This window comes from Euprymna scolopes, chromosome 6 (assembly GCF_053919585.1).
Source record: "Euprymna scolopes isolate OS-2025 chromosome 6, ASM5391958v1, whole genome shotgun sequence".
NCBI classification, from domain to species: domain Eukaryota; kingdom Metazoa; phylum Mollusca; class Cephalopoda; order Sepiida; family Sepiolidae; genus Euprymna; species Euprymna scolopes.
In genome coordinates, this window is record NC_136487.1 from 126,408,689 (window position 1) to 126,426,775 (window position 18,087).

Sequence of the window (18,087 nt, forward strand, 5' to 3'; positions counted from 1 at the left end):
CATTTCCTTTCCACCTCCGCGTCAAAGGTTTGAGGTTCAAGCCTACCTTTCTACTAAAACTTTTTTTTTTTTACATCTCTAAACACCCGGCCAACGTTTTTTTTTTTTCAAACAAGGTTGTTTTGATCTACCCCACCCCACCCCTCAATCCCAACACACACGCACACACTTCCAAACACCCAGGCAACGCCGGGTACCCCCCCCCCCCCCCCCCGCTAGTGATATATAAATGTGGCACTGGTCATCTGTTGAGCTCATATTAGATTAATTGAATTAGAAAAAAGTGAGTTTATAAAGCCAGTTAATTTTTTTAATTGAAAAGACAAACTCAAAATTAGTCTTTCCAGTAATAATCTCTTTCTCTTTCTTTTTTATCTCTATTTTTCTCTCTAACTATGGATTAAATAATATTACTATTTATGGTGATATTCCCTATTGTTTATAATGAACTGTTTCAATCTTCTGTTTTATAGTTAATCTTATGAACTTTGGCTGTGATTAAATAGAGAGAGAAAGAAAAAGAGAGAGATAGAGAGGAAGAGAAAAGCAGTGAGAGGCAGAGAGAATGATAGAAGGGATAGGGCTACACACTATAAAATAAGAACAAATTGAGTCAACAACAGGGTGAGACAGAATAGATAGAAACTTAGTAAGAGATGGGTGACTTGGTGTGGTGAGTAAACTGCACATTACAGCAAATTCGAACAACTAAATTGAACTTTTCCAAATCTAACTCAATTCCAAAACTGAGGAATATTTTAACACATACTTTGTGTGATTAAAATATATAGGGAAACACCTTAGAGAAACAAACATTGATTAACTCAGCTATAGTATAATAATAAATATAAAAAACGAAAGAGAGAGAAATGTGTGATTATAACGTTACTCATTTATCTGTCTACATTGTGGTACAAACATTTTCATATAAATGTAATTCATGTATGTGGGTATATACTTTATCATGAAGAATCTGTTGGCTGGGATTTTGACATAAATGGATTGTCATCCAGAAAAATTTATGCGTTTATCAGCATATATTGTTTTATTTTAATTCTTTCCTTTTTTGTATTTAACAAACCTGTTTATTGAAATGTTCTCATGTTTAAATATCAGTACCTGTTTTTCTAAAACGTTTTTCATTGCAAAAAAAAACATTTGCACGTGATTAATTCTCTCAGAAATGTTTGATGTTTCAGGTAGAAAAGAGCTCAATTATCCATTACCAAATAAAAGAAGGTTGCAACAAATATATTGGTTCTTGTCCAGAATTTCCTCCTATATTAAAAATCAAAAATAAAGAAAAATCTGTATGATGTATGTATCGTGATGAAGCAAAAATATCATATTCCAAAAATTATGTAAATTGATCAAGTAGTTTTATTTTTATAAAGAAAATCATTTTTAAATGATTAATGGGAATTCTTAGATATTACAACATAAATCTCCCCAGTTTGAATTATTGAGTTATTTTTATTTGTTCTTTTTTTTAGATTGTTTTCAAAATGGCGGACAAGACAGCTGCTCTTCTGTTACTCATAAAATTTGATTTTCTTATTTAAAAATAAAGCTACTTGATCAATTTATGTGATTTTTGGAATATGATATTTTTGTTTCATCACAGGTATGTACATCATACAGATTTTTATTTTTGTTTTTTAATATAGGGGAATTCTGGCCAAAAACCGATATTGTTTAACAAAATTTATTCAGTTCATTCTTAAAATGTTAAAAACTAATGATATTTTTAATTTGTTTTTCAAAAAATATATTATTCTCTAGGGTACCCCCATCAAAATCTCATGTAGAGAATTGTTGTTAAAATTCATAATCTTTTTTGCAATTCAACCATTCTTAGCACACGTAAACTGCAGCCTATGCCTGACTTGTCCACTAAGTTTCATTCATGGATGTCCAACAGTCTTTGTTTTACTCTCATTCAAAGATAACCGCACATCGATATGATATGTAAAATTGTTGATAATTATGATACACTCTTTTGGCACTGTCCTGATTTTGGTTGTGATGGTCCTCTTCAATTCAGGAATAGTGTGTAGATTGTTTTGCTAGACATTAACTATGAGATAATCCCATTGATAAAAATTTAGAGGGTTTAGGCCCAATGAGTGTAACATCTATTCAGGGCCACACACCTTACTTATGAGATAATCACCAAAGTCTACCTCATATCACTAAAGAGCAGTAAAACAAAGACAGTTGGAAATGCATGATTAGAATTTGTTGAACAAATGAAGTTTTTGGATTTCAAAAAGGATTGTCAATTTTATTAATAATTCCATGGTTGGCATTTTCAGAAGAGGGTCACTATATTCGAGAGGAAAATCAAATCATGGCTGATTTAACTTTTGATAAAAGACATTTAAATTTTGCAAGATTAGATACAATCAACATAAAATTGGCTATAATTTTGTTTCTACTGCTGCATATTATATAAAAGTTATGGTAAATGAAAATTGTGCATATTTGTAGATGCATTCACATTGTTGTTGCAACATCATTCACCCTAGTTGTGTTGGGCTACCAGTTTCAGCCTCCATCACATTCCATGGCCACTCATGCATGGCAGTCTTGAGCAAGATCGTACAAGATGGCTAATCAATTGCAATTCCACCACTGAAGGTTGACCACCTGTGGACCTAAGATCTCAACCAAGTTCTTGATATTTGTTCAGTTCTTCAACTTTTCATCAATACATTTGTGCGACCCAGGCAGAGAGGTAGGGAGGATTACAGTGCAAATTAATTCTCCCTGCATGTTCAAACCATTAAAGATGTCAGTGTAATAGAACAGATGGCAGAAACTTTTGATTGAGATGTTAGCTGAGAACAGCAGTTGGGACACTGTTGGCCTGCCTGCAGCATAAAATGTGGTGGAGGCAACCAATAATAAAAGATTTTTCACTTCAACTAATTCATTCACACATTTTATAAGGGGTGCAGGCAGTTTGTCAGTCACTCTTTAGATTAAAATCACATTTTCATCATTAAGCATCATCATTTTGGACACATTTTAGATATATCCAATTCCAAGTATTGCTATAAGAGGTTCTGTTGGCCATCAGTTTATAGCTTACTTAGACTTAGGGACTTCTGCATCCTGTGACACATAAGCAGTCAAAGTATACCATCGTTTTCGATCTGGTCAGGTCCATAGTGTCCCTCCAGTTTTTTCCTGTTGCAATCAAATTTCTCTTGACTATCTGCTTTTAGTTATTTTTTATCTTCTTCTTTTTCCATCAGAGGTCCATTGGAGCACTTGGTTGGCAGTTGTCTTTAGGATTAATCTTAGAGTATGTCTGAGCCAGCATAGATATCATTTGCAGATTATTGATGATATTACCTGTTGTTTTGTGCAGTCTCTGACTTCTTGATTTGGTAGTTCAATTGCTCCATTTGATCCCTAGAATCTTTCTAAAGCATTGGGAATCAATCACATAATTTTTTCTCTTGACTAATTTTGAGATGCTAAGTTTCACTTCCATATAACAGTATGGACAAGATATTGTTGTTTTAAAATCTTGATTTAGGTCTGAGGGTGAGGATCCATTCAGTCTTTAACACTAGGATTTCATTCTCAAAGGTATTTTACTTGGCTGACTTTTTCTTTTTTAGCCTAATAATAAAACTTCTTTCAGAGAAAACTCTTACTGCCTATATCAGTTGGGGCTTGAACACAAGACTGCATCACAAATTATTGCAGCAGCCCTAAAACTGTGCTAATGAAGGACAATATGACTAAAACCCACTGACTTTGAACTTGAATGATTGGCAATATTGCTTCATTTTAATACCAAAATAATACCTTTTATTAGTCACATTTTTATGATTATAAACATGACTGAAGTAGATGTATTAATATAAGACATTATTTTGGAATTGAAATGAAAGAAAATCAGCAATATTTTGGTATAACATAATTGTCAAGCTTTATAATAGTCTTCTTGAACAATATATCTTTAGTATCTCATTGCCCAGTGCACATTGTATGCTTAAGTTTGAAATAGTATTTTCATCAGTCTGTTACACTTAATTTTTAAATAGAATTTTTGTCTGTCATATGAAATATTTTCATTCATTTTTCACTGTAAAGCTTCACACTTTATTTACAGTGTTATACTTGTATACTAAAATAAAAATATCTGCTCCCTCTGTTTTTGTATTTCCTACTTGGATATTCTAAGTTATAATATGTATGAATTTTTTGAGAAAATATTTCAACATTTAATATTTTTGAAAGTGAATATTCTAATTTAGATGCTGATGCCTTTATCCTATTAGCTAGGGCTTTTCATCCTATAAGTTTTAACACACTTGTTCTAATGTTTCTTGTACTTTTCAAAGATGGTTACAAATTACTCTTCGGGAATGATCATTGGCTGCTGAGCTTTGTTTGCCTTAATCATGACCGTATCACTTTATGGCAATTTTATTTTGGAGAAAGTTAAGATATATAGAATTGAGATTTCAATCTTGTTTAGACATGTATGTTAGAGTTGCCAGAGTTTTCTCAGCTGTATCCTTTACCCCTAGTGTGGGAAATAGGAGTCAGCAATTTTTTCAGGAGTCAGAATAAGTTTGAAAAAATCTAAGTTGTAAACCAGCTGACTCCTCACTTCTAAAGTGTGGAATCAGAATCAGAAGCCAATATTTTTTTGCTGGAATCAAAGTAATTTTTTTTTTTCAAATCTACTCTGGAGTCGAAATTTTTCCAGTCACTTCCCACATCTAGTAAAATCTTATGTTATTTTTCTAATTTGGCCACAACTTATTTAATTTTCCATGATGGTCTTATGTCAATGTTCCCAGATATTCTTATAATTTTAATCTCTGCCAACTTGCCGGACCTATTGTCAGTTGTCAAACCACCTATAGGCCATAAGCTTAAGTTTTTCAGTCAGTTTAAAGATTGGTGTTACATTGGAATTTTACTGGAGTCTCTCTATCCAAGTATCAGAGTCTAGTATAGTCTATTATTTCATTCATAAGTGAGGGAGGAAGGATGAATGTGTAATTTTCCCAAGGTTTTCGCTATATCCAATCTTTCATTCTTAATTATTGCTGAAATACAAAACCTATTATTATTTTGTTTTTTTTTTTTGTACTCACTAGGAGTTTTTATACAGACCATCATCAAAGATTTCTCTCTGTCAACAACTTGTGATGTTCCCTGGAATCTAAATGACAACAAGTCTCCCCAGATTTTCAGTACTTTTCACTTCTTTCGATGATCTTTGCAAATTAATTTACATAATTGCCACAGCTGTTTATCATTGATTTCTTGCTGGCAATGCCCATTGGCCTTCACTGGAATTTAGATGGCAATAAGCCTTCCCAAGGTCTTGGTCTTCTTTGCACTCATCCAGTAGCGATCTAGTTAGGGTTTTCTCTCCTTGGTCTTTTCATCACCTTAGCCCTTCACGACTATTTGTTGTTGTGCTAATTGATGCTGATACTACAATTTTCTTTTTGATGTTTATTTGTTTATTAAAAAAAATTTTTTCAAGGGGTGATTAACTTACAATTATACAGTTTCAGTTTTCTTGATTCCATGTGGTGTTCCTCTATCTTTTTGTTTTACTTGTGTTGCAGTTTATATATGTTTGGTTAGTGTTTGTAACTTATGTGTGTTAGTCTCTGCATTCAAGGGTTTTTCTGAACATTTCAGCTGTTTTTATTTTTGTTATCCATTGTATCTTCTTAATGATCCCTCTGATTCCAATCTATCCTATTCTTTTTTCAAAGTTTTTTGGGATTATTCCTAGTGCTCCTGTTATTAGTGGTGTTATCTTGATTTTTTTCATCTTCCATATTCTTTTCAGCTTTCTGGCTAGTTCTGTGTATTTGTTTTACTTCTCTGTCTCCTTGATAATGACCCTGTGGTCTGCTGGAACGGCAAAATCTATGATCTGGCAAACCTTTCCTTCTTATTAACCATTATGACATCCAGTTTTCTTGGTTGGATCGGTTTATCTGTTTGTATGTCCATATCCCACATGATTTTATGAATTTCATTTGCAAGTACTGCTGCTGATTTGTACTTGTACCATTTGTCTGGGGTTTCAACATGTAGTTGTTTGCATAATTGCTAGGATGCTGCCTTTCCTACTTGATTATGTTTATTCTTATGTTCGTTTTTGCTTTTTGGTTTAATTTGCTGCATTGATTTATTGTGTGGTTTATTGTTTCATCTCTCTTTGGCCACAGAGTCTGCATTTGCTGTTTTCTTGTGTTTTGTCAAACTTAGCTTTGATATAGTTGATTCTTATTGCATTATCTAGTATAGCTGCTAATAGTGATTGAGTTTCTCTGTTTAGGTTTCCTTTTTGTAGCCATGTCTAGCTGTTTTTGTGGGTTTCATCTTTTATTATCTTTATGAATCATCTGTGTAGCCATTTGTCTTATTTTTCTTTTCTTGTCTTATCCCTTGTATCTCTTTTCTTTATTTTGTTCATTCCTGCAGTGGCTCTTGCTGTGATGATTAGCCTTTCTGTATTCTACATTATGGATTTTTCTAGTTCTCTTTTGTGTCATTCACACAGTTTTCTATACAAACCAGTCCTCTTCCTCCATCTTTTTTCTTTCACATAGTCGTTCAGTATCATTCTTTGGGTATAATGTATTATACCTAGTTATAAGTTTCCTGGTCTACTGGTCAAGATGCCTCAGTTCTTCTTTGGTTCAGCTTATGAATGGTCCAGAATATCTTATTAGTGATACTGTCCATGTGTTTATACCTTTTATAGTTTACTGTATTGTAGTGTTTTATCATAGAACGGAAGACAGAACAAAACCTCTTTACTAGGCTTTACCGAACTAATTTCACAGCCAATAATAAACGTAAGAGCAAATAGTAAAGAGCAGGTAGCAACAGTAAACGCAAGAGCTGTTAGTAACAAAATGTTGAAGAAAAAAAACTCAGCCCTTTTAAAAAGGAAAAGGAACGTATGCAAAATCATGTACCATAGAAACTTTTACTTTAACGGAAATATAACAATCTCTCCCCCACTAGTAAGAGAGATTGCAAGGTGTAGATTTTTTTTTTTTTTTCAAAGTACAAAGTTATCTTTGAAAGTGGCGATGTGTTTTATTTATAAGTCCAGTTGCTGGACTGGTTTACGGATTCGGTTAGACAGGCATGGAAGCAGTTCAATATTCGAAGGACTGGCAGAATTCTCTATATTTTCTGCATTAGGTGTATTTTCAACTGGATTTGTTTCAATCAAATGGGCCGGGTCTGCATTTGGGTTGGGTCGAGTATTCTCAGCAGGACCCTGAGGTACATCAGAGCGCGGAAAACGAGCCAAATGTCTTAGCGCCACTGAATCCTCCTGGCCATCATTATGCCGTATTCTCGCATATGTAGGGTTGGCCTTGAGGAGTTCTACTACCTCGACAATCAGGGCGTACTTGCTCCTGTTGCCAAACCGTTTCAATAGTACCTCCCCAGGTTCACAGAGCCAAACAGGTAAGGCAGTACCAGTAGAAGAGCGCCTTTCAAATTTGAACAATCGTTCGTGGGGAGTTGCATTCGTACTAGTGCATAAAGAGCAAATAGAATTTAAAACATCAGGCAGAACATCCTGCCAAGCACTAAGGAGTAGCTGTTTGGATTCCAGGGCCAATAATATTGAGTGCCAAATAACGCCATTATAGCGCTCGCACTGACTGTTTCCTCTTCGGTTGTATGCAATAGTGTTACTGCACCCAACCCCAAGTCGCGTCAGAAAATTTCTGAACTCCTTCGACACGAACGATGTTCCTCTATCAGAATGGATGAAAGCGGGAAGTCCAAAAATAGAAAAATATTCGTCAGGCATTTGATTGCGGTCTGCGAAGAACAATGACGGCAAGGGAACGCAAAAGGAAATCGACTGTACTCATCCATGATAGTAAATAGGTAATGACATCCTTTCGAAGATGCCGGGACAGGCACCTTGAAGTCTACGGAGAGGCGCTGGAAGGGAGCAGTAGCGCGTATCAGTGTATTCTTAGTAGGGCTGAAGAATTGAGGCTTTATTTTTGCGCACATTGTACACTCGGATGTCACGTGCTGAACTTCATCAATTGAGTCTGGCATATTTTGTGATCGTATAAAGTGTCAAAAATGCTGTACACCAGGGTGTGTTAATGAACTGTGTATGGCCCTTAGCTCCTCCAAGGAGGAAGCAGCAGCACCACACACTCTCGATAAAGCATCGGCAACGATGTTTTCACTTCCGGGATGGTGTTTTATATCATACGAGAACAGGAGAAGCTCCATTTTCCACCGAATGATTTTATTGTTTTTAATTTTTCCTCGGTTAACTGGCTTAACATAAAAGAAACAGCTTGCTGGTCTGTTACGATAGTGAAGTGCTTCCCAGCAAGGAGGTCCCTCCATTTTCGGACACATTCAACTATCGCGTAAGCCTCTTTTTCAACTATGTGTAGTCGTATTTCCGATGGGTTTATTGAGCGGGCAAAGAATGCATCGGTTTCGATAGTAATTGGTAGTTCGTCGTCGATAACCTTTACAGATGATTCAGCGACGTCCTTTTACGTTTCTTGAAAGAATTCACAACTATAGGTGGCATGAGAAATTGTTTATTTTCAACCAGGGGACCATTTTATGTGAATACTTGGGTATCCATTTCGCGTAGTAAGAAAATATACCAAAGCACCTTTATAACAAATTTGAATCCGAAGGAGGAGGCATTTTCAAAAGGGGTTTCAACCGCTCAGGATCAGGTTGGATAGTTCCGTCACAGATTTGGTATCCAAGCAAATTGATAGAGCGAAGCGAAAACTTTCATTTTACTCGGTTTATTTCGAGGTTGTATGTCAAGGCAGCTTTTAAGAAACGTTCCAAGTTAGCGTCATGCTCCTCCTGAGTTTTACCGCAAATGGTAATATCATCAATGTAAGAAAATATTCCGAATAACTTATTTTCAGAAATAAAGGAATTCATAAATCGTTGAAAGGCAGAAACCCCATTAGTGACACCCATGGGTATTCGTTTGAATTGATACAAACGATTTCCAGCTTGAAAAGCCGTGTAGAGGCGATCTTCGGGACAAATTTCAATTTCGTAGTAAGCCTTATACAAATCAATCGTACTAAAAATATGATACTAGGCGATTTGGTTTATGAGATTCTCAATCTGAGGCAATGGGTACGCGTCAAGTAGGGTGAAACGATTAATAGTTTGGGAAAAATCAACCACCAGTCGTTTCTTTCTATTAAGCGACGAAGTTACGACAATTTGAGCATACCAATTTGAATAGCTGGTTTCAATGACATCGTCCTTAAGCAGTTGAAGAATTTCCTTTTCAATAAACCGGGCATCCTCTGCATGGTAGTTTTGGGATTTTGTAGCAATGGGTCTGCAATCAGGAATCAGAACAATTTTACAGGTGCACAACTGATCTTGGTTAGCACGCAGATTTTTAAGGCATCCTGAGATCCACCAAAAGAAATAGTAACGCCCCGGTGTAGTTTCAAAAACGGCACCCCAAGTATAATGTCCATACAGGAGTCAGGAAGCACAGTAAGGTCAATCCCTTTATATTCGCAACCATTGAAGAAAATGTTCTCTGTGCAATATTCAGACAGTTTAAGGGAAACAGCAGATGATGCCATAGAAATTACGGAGTTCCGTTTTAAAGTGGGCAGTCTCATTGTTTTGACAATGTGGGCACTGATAAAATTATCAGAACTGCCAGTGTCTACAAAGGCAGTTAACCTTTTTCCTTTTTACTCCACAGTTTCGGTGATAGGAGGGCAACTATCACCACCTTTAGCGCGGGCCCCTATGATAGTAGAAGAAGAACGTGAATGTCTCGTTAGAGTAGAACGGCAAACTTTAGAAAATTTCCCGAGTTTACCACAGCTTCGACATACCTTATCGCGGGCAGGGCAAAGGCGACATCGCCCTCCACAGTTGTAGCAATTGCCGCGAACAGGAAGGGCAGCAGAGAACTGTACAGAGTCACACTCCATTCGAGAATCAGTTGGAACAGAATTTTTAGAAATACAAGTGGCGTCCTCGGCAACACATTTTTAGTTCCCGTAGTAGAAGTAACAGCGACTGCCCCAATCTGAGAGGCATACGATTCCGCGCGAAAGTGAGCTTGTTCTAAAGCCCTAGCACATTGAGTAGCTTCTGTGAGAGTTAGAGTGTCTGTTTCAAGGAGCCTAGCATGTATCAATGAGGACCGGAGACCATGAATGAATGCATCACGGACAGATTCATCCATGTAAATGGTGGCCGTTACGTCTTTAAAAAAACAGTCAGCGGCAAGTCGATTCAAGGCCTGAAGGTATTGGTCGACAGACTCGCTTTCTTGTTGCAAACGCGTGGAAAGCAGATGTCTAGCATGAATAACGCTTGAAGACTTGTTGTAAACGCCTTTCAATAATTCCACGGCATGTTCAAAACCAGAGCAACCTTCGATAACATCAGCAACAGAGCGACCAATGTTTAAATAGAGAACTTCTAGCTTGTCAGGGTTTGACGAAGCAATAGTTGATAAGTAGTAATTAAAGTTGCGGAACTATAATTTCCAACGCTTGCTGGCCTGAGGGTCTGCTGAGGAAAAATCAAATTTATCCAGGCGAATTATCTTCTCTATGAGGAAAATAAAAAATTAGTTTGGTAAATTGTAGTGTTTTATCATAGAACGGAAGACGGAGCAAAACCTCTTTACTAGGCTTTACCGAAATAATTTCACAGCAAACGTAAGAGCAAATAGTAAATGTAAGAGCAAATAGTAAAGAGCAGGTAGCAACAGTAAACGCAAGAGCTGTTAGTAACAAAATGTTGAAGAAGAAAAAACTCAGCCCTTATAAAAAGGAAAAGGAACGTGTGCAAAATCACGTGCCATAGAAACTTTTACTTTAACGGAAATATAACATGTATAGTTTAATTTCTAGAAGTTTTCTTGTTCTTCTCATGTATTATTTCCCAATTTTCTCTTTCATTTCTGTTGCATTGATGGTGTTTGCTTCTAAAATTCCCCAATATTTGTAGATTCCATGTTTACATTGTGTCCTCATTTCCACTTGGTGTGGTGGTTCTATACCTTCAGTTGCCTCAAGTTTTCCCCTTATAAGTAGCAGTGTGTACTTTTTCATGCCAAAGTCTCTTTGGATATCCTGGCTGAAGATTGTGGTTGTGTTTATTAGAGTCCCTCGTTCCTTTTTGTTTATTGTGAAAAGTTTCAGATCGTTCATATAAATTAGATGGATCATTCTTTCGACTGTATTAGTAAACTTTTATCCGGCTTGGCATTTCCTTAATATATTGTTAAGGGGCATTATGGCTATGATAGACAGTAGTGGTAGTCTGCTTGGAAGATACGTTTGTATTTTTATCTCAGTTATGTATTGCCCGTCAGCTGTTAGTTTAAGCATCCATGTTCTCATTGCCTTTTCAATAAAATTGATAATCTTGTCTGGTATTTTGTACATCCTCAAACTTTCTATTACCTATGCTTGAGGGATCCTGTCATATACTTTCTTATAGTTGAACCATGCCATGGTTATATTTTTTTTCCTACTTTTTATCGCCTTCAGAATCTTATGGTCTATGTCTTCTTTTTCCTTTTCGATATTCTTTCTGTTCCTCTGGAAATAGTCCACAATTATTAAGGGAGTGGTAACTCTGTTCTCGCAGTTGTGCTGTTAAGATTTTCCATATCCTTGGTAAGCAAGTTATAGGCCTGTAGTTGCTGGGGGGAAATTCATTTTTCTGTGTCTTTTTGTATCTATGGTTCTACCTTTGGTTGTCCATTGTGGCACATCAGCTTTGTGGATACATCTTTTCAGGTTTGGAATTAGTCTTTCATGCAGTGTTGTGAGTTTTTTTGAACCAGTAAGTATGCATTCTGTTATGGCCTGATGCTCTTCAATTTGCCATTTTTCTTAGGGTTGTTGTAAGAGTTTCCTTGCTGCGGGTACTACTACTACTACTACTACTACTACTACTACTACTACTACTACTATTACTACTACTAATAATAATAATGATAATACATTGGATACAATTCATTGAAACGCCTTGATGTAAAGTGTTAAAAAAAGAAAAAAAATGGTAAGAAACTTGTCAACAATGTGTTAGATGGATAGATTCAACCCCCCCCCCCAACAGCAAATCTTCCTCTTTTGTCACATGAAATGTGAAAACTAAAGAATAAAATAAGAGAGGTAAGAATTACAATGCTACTGACAGTAAACCCAAAGTTTACTTGTTGCCCTTCTTTATTGAAATCAAACATGGAATAAAATGAATTTTTAAAAACTTATTTTAAAAAACAATTTCATTATGGAATTAAATAAACCAGAATTCATTTCAGTTTCTTTGTATCATTATTAATCCATAAGTGAACATGGTAGATTTATTAGTGTTTGGAATTGGTATAACTGATTTCATTGTCTTTTATCATCTACATCACAATTCATTGAATCATATCATTATCATCATATTCGGTTTAATGGCTGTTTTACATGCTAGCATATATTTTGGATGGCTTTTAGAAATTGACTTCCAAACTAACTTATCTCAAGCCAGGCCTTTATTTATATCTCTTTCTCTGAAATCAATCCTTATCACTTCTTCACATTATTCCTGCCAATTTACTCTGTTAGCTGAATTGTTCTATATTCATAAACCCAAGCACTCGCCTCCATTCTTTCAACATGGCTATTCCATGAAAGTCTCCTGTTCTGCACACATCTCCCTTTACTGTCAAGATCTAATCTTACTCCGAAGTCATCAGATTTAACTCATCTTTAAGACTTGCATTACTCATGCATCATAGTATTCTCATATCATTTCTTTCTATGCAGCGAATATTTTCAACCAACTTTTACTGGTCAAGTTTTATTTTCATACATCATCATGCTGCATACATATAACTGATACACACTTTTTTTGATCGACAGTGGTAACACTCTGCTGGTTAGTAATGGCAGAAATTACTTAAACTTACTATTTCACTTCTAATTTTTGTATCATACAAGCACTTCCTCCTGCCTGTGTTTCAATATCACCAAGGTAACAAACTCTGAACAACCTGAATCATCTTGCCATCTAAATATACTTTTCCACATTTGAGTTCCCATCTGTCTCTGTTGTCTTACACATTTTTTTTTTTTTTTGATATGGGAGTCACTCTTTATCAAGGCATGAAGACCACTCGACAATAAGAGTAAATGAGAGTAAAGTGGTAGGTGAGACAACAGTGTAATCAGTAGTGGAGAAAATTGGGTAAAATTTTATTATTTAAAAGTATGATTCAACTAGAACTTGTTTATATTGGACTTGAAAGCAATCATGTTGTAGTCAGTGGAAAGCAAACACACAATATAGAGTCCCACAGGTAGGCAGTTCTAGAAAAGAAACTTTGTTCATGGAATTTAGTTTTAAGCACAGATAGAGAAAGTGGTTATCATATTTGACAATACTTGTAATTTCACTGCACTAATTGTATACCCAATACTTGCAAATCTCATCAAAAATTGAATTGGACTTAACTCTCTTCTACATACTGAGAAAGGGAACTTTCCTCATTCTGGGTCTTTCCAACTGATCATCACTAAAAAAAAAAACCCAACTGTCTTAATCATTTAAATACTTTCAACAAATGAATGTCCAAATTTCAAGCTAAAATGATCGCATATTAACTTATCTACTTATGGTTAATTGAACTGTCACGCAGAAGAGTTTACCCCGTAGCCTCTCACTGATAACTGAATAATTTCACAAGAGATAGGGAGTGGGCTAATAAAAAAATATGATTTTATAATCTACTTTAGAAACCCCAAACTCACACTTTCCATGATTACTCCTTGTAAAACTTTCACAAGAACTTGTTTTCTACCACAACTGTAAAGAACTTTGCTTTCCTTCTTTATATGCCTAACATCAAATGAAACTCCCTGAACAGAATTTCTTTCCAAGAATTTCTCATCTATGGAACATGTTGCCACAAAATTGTTTCCCTGGGGTCTACAACAGTGTCATTGTTAAATCAATTGTTAATAAACACTTGCAATAAACTGTTCTCATAAGTCATCAAATAATGTTAGGCATACAGAGGAAATAAATAAAAAAAAAAATAGCAATTTTTGTTCAATTAATTGTATGCAAAAAATATTGTGTTTCAGCATTACCGTAACCCAAGAAGAGTTGAAATGCTGTAAAAAATAAAAATAAAATAAAGGCAATACCAAAGATAAGAAGCAAAATGACTGATTAAATTGTTGTGGTTGGATAAAATTTTAACTTTAGAAAAATTTAATGATTAAAAAAATCTTTTATGTTATGTAATTCAAATTTCATTTAGTTTAACATTTATTTTAATTTTTACTTTTTATCTGGAAGCACAACTATGGAATGGATATTTGCAAGAACACTCTTTTTACCTCCTCTGTTACCCCACCTTCTCCCATACTCTGAATGTGTATTTGTGTTCGTATATTAATAGATCTCATCATCTATAATATAAATCTCACCTGTCTGTTTAAATGTATGTATGTTTGTATGTCTGCCTAAAATTTTTGACAGAGGCAACGGATTTTCACGAGATCAGTATCATTTTGAAGCTTAACCTTTCAGACGACAAATATCGAAAAATTGGCCAAAAATATTAATTCCTTCACCCTCAACTGGACACTTTTCTACAGAGAAGGGTCGTTTTTTCACTAATATTTTTGAAAGTCATCTCCTCTTTTTGATTGTCTAGCCTTAATTTAAACCTACATCATTTCCGGTTTGGCGATGGGCGCAATAGCTAACGTAGCACTTTTTTTTTTTTTAATGTTCTTTTCCTCCTTCGCAGAAGGGTTCGAGCCTGCCTGCCTATTACCAGTTTTTTTTTTTTTTTTTTTTTTTTTTTTTGCGCTTGTAATTTTCCTTTTTTTTGTTTTGCTCAACCAATAGCCTTACACACACCTCCACTTTCTTTTCCGCCTTCACATCACGGGTTCGAGCCTGCCTTCCTTCTACAACTTTTTTTTTTTTTTGCTCAACACACACCTACAAACACAGAGCACCCAGGCCAGTTAACTATAAGATTAACTACGAAGAGTTTGATATAAAAAAGTAAAAGGGCTATTTGAAGGTTCTCGATTCATTAGCTACTACATTGAGGTGTAGGGGAAGGTGCCACTCCTTTCTCAGAATCACTCCACTTACCCTTGATCCTCACCTTATAATGCTGAGGTTCTTGCTGGAGGGCGTAAAATACCGTTTTTTATTTTTAATCTTTGCTATAACTCAGTTGACTCTTATGCCAAATGTAATCAGATCTATTGTGGTCATTATATTATAATAATGTTCACAAAAGTCTGGACACACACCTTATTATGAATAAACTAACAACTGGTATTCAATTAAGTGTATACAGGAAGCATTTTTAACAAATTTTGACATTAAACAATTCATATAAATACCACCCAGGCAAATATCTCAGTCTAACAGGTAAAAGATCAGTAAACTGGTCCACCACCTGTCAAGACTGATTATCTTGTGATTGAATAAGAAACCCTACAACTCATAACACTGTATTACTTTTCTTATTATTATTGTTTACATTTTATAATTTTAGGGGTGGGTCTCAAGCATGCCCACAGCATTGATTGGCCAAAAATAGTGGACATTTATTGAAATAATTTTCGCTAAATTTATATTATTTAATCTCAATACACCCTGTGCTTCCTTGAATCCAATCAGGACCCTTCCTATTCCAAACCCAGAATCCTTCTTTAACATTTCTCTTCTTATTTTATAATTTATACAATTTTCAAATTAATATAATAAAATAAAGTAAAACATAATTGCTTTTGTTGATGTCCTTTGTGGTTATGCTATGATAACACAACATAAGATGAGCATTTGATGTAAATCAGTTGAGCTCTAGGAATGTGTGTGTATGTATGTGATACTGTCACATAGCATAGAAAAATGAACCCCAAACTTTGTCCATCACTAGCTATCACATCGGTATCCTGTGTTTCTTAACCCAATCTACTCTCACCCAGCTTTGATCCCAATCTCTCCAATCTCTTTTGGGAGATCTTTAAGCTGCTAACTATTCCAAACTGGAAAACGTCCTCAACTGTTGAAAACACGACTGTTTGTAAATTGTTCCTAATAGTAGCTATAAACTATCTTATAATTCACTGCTACTGCTAAAACTGACCATAAGCTAACTCTAAATATGTTGATTTTTGTGTCTGTTTTTTTTTTTTTTTGCCATACTTTGATCAACTTTTTTTCCTCTTTTTTATAGTTTTCCTCTTTTTTTTTTTTTTTTTAAATTTCCTAACACTTTCAGGGTGGGGGCGTCGATAGTATCACACTTGTACCCATTTTTATAAAAATTAAGTTTTTATTTAATTCCCCTGGGTAATGTAGTTTCAAAATATGATTATGGCATCTATTTCCCAAATCCTAGAAGCAGTTTGTAAGCAAACAGAAAATCTGACTTTAGAGTTAAATATATGTTTTAATTTGTTTATAATATCCTAACATTACTCTTTGCATTTGGAACATCCAATGCTGATTTTGAAATAACTGAAAAAGAACAAAAAAAAAATATTTGTTTTTTTATCTATTTTTGCACTTAACACTTTTAATAAAAACTTAAAATGTTTTTGTTTTTTTTAGTCTTAAGGCAAATTTGAATGTCAAGTAGAATTGCATATATAACTAAGTGATGATATATTTTCTTGAAATGTCATCTGTTTCAATGGCTTAATGCATATCTTTTCGTCAGCTTTATTATGTAAGTAGACTATCTCCATACTTGTGAAGAGGTGTAGGCGTATGGGTGGGGTAACTAGGCCAAGTTCTATAAAAAAAACAAAAAACAAAATGGGTTGGTCTGTTCAGATATTCAATAGAAAAAATAATTTACTTCTACAGAAAATTGTATTTGCCTTCATTTAAATTTTGAAATAGTTATTGAAACATTTGACCTTTTACCCAATACCAATCCCCCAAAGAACATTGGACTATCAACCCTTCCAGGTTAAGCAGGTAAATGAGGCTAGCATAAACCTACCAAAAAGTATCAATTGATGCCTCAGGAAATGGTTATGAAGTGTCTGAGAGAATTGGTAGAGCGAGAAGGGAAACTCCATTATTCAAATCTCAAATAGAAGAGGATTTTGATCCAAATTAGAAGAAGGGTTCTAGTTTAGTATTCTTATATCTTGCTTTTAACCTTTATAGCAGGGCATAAAAGTGGTGAAAAAATATTCAGTTTGGGAAATTTTACTCTCTTCTGGGCATCATTCTGATAAAAATATACACATAGATAAATTTGTGGTAAAAGTGCATTGATTTCTGAAGGAGTGACTTTGGTCAATTAAGAATTCATGGTGCAACAAGTTATGAGAATGGATAAATGATGCAACACTGAAAAAGAGGCTTGGCTGTGAAAGGCTTGGTCAACTTTTTAGGGCAGCCACATTGGAAAAGATTAGAATGATGTAAAAGTAGGAAATCTGAAAAATCATTTCAATGATTTTAATTCGGTTAAGATTCCTATGTTATCTGATTCTTGGATTAGCGTGGGAGAACATCCTGGTTCATTCAGAAGTTCATAAGATTTATCACTTTTGAAAATATATCTTTCAGCAGAGAACGCTACAATATCACATGATCCGTATCACTACTCGACTTTCAACTCAAAATAATAGAAGGAAAAGACCTATTTGTTTGTTACAAACTGGCCTATCCCCACTGTACTTACGCCAGATAAAGAATGAAATTGTGTGTATGCACAATAAATGTGGCAAAGCAGACAATAGAGTTGTCACCACCACAAAATTTCTAGACATCAATGATTAACCTCCATCTAACATGAGTTACTTTAGGGGCCGAAAATGCTGGAAAACACCAAACCTCTTTGAACATCTGTTTCCTGAAGTTACTGTACTTCAGGGAAAATATAATAACAGTGATCTGCCGAGATATTCGCAGAATGAGTTTGCATACAACTACACTTCATGCCAACAACGCATAATGAAAAGACAACATAAACTTATATATATATATATTTTTTTAATTTTTTACTTCAGT

General features: G+C 34.9%; 1 protein-coding gene and 1 long non-coding RNA gene across 3 annotated transcripts in view; both read left to right on the forward strand.

Moving 5' to 3' along the window:
* The window catches only part of LOC145277944 (guanine nucleotide-binding protein G(s) subunit alpha-like), a 458,077-nt gene that overhangs the window by 118,018 nt on the left and 321,972 nt on the right, over nucleotides 1-18,087 (forward strand). The window lies entirely within an intron of this gene.
* LOC145277945 (uncharacterized) lies at nucleotides 7,858-17,699 on the forward strand. The gene is made up of 2 exons (XR_013868250.1): nucleotides 7,858-15,162; nucleotides 16,463-17,699. It is a non-coding gene; the product is annotated as an uncharacterized LOC145277945 (long non-coding RNA).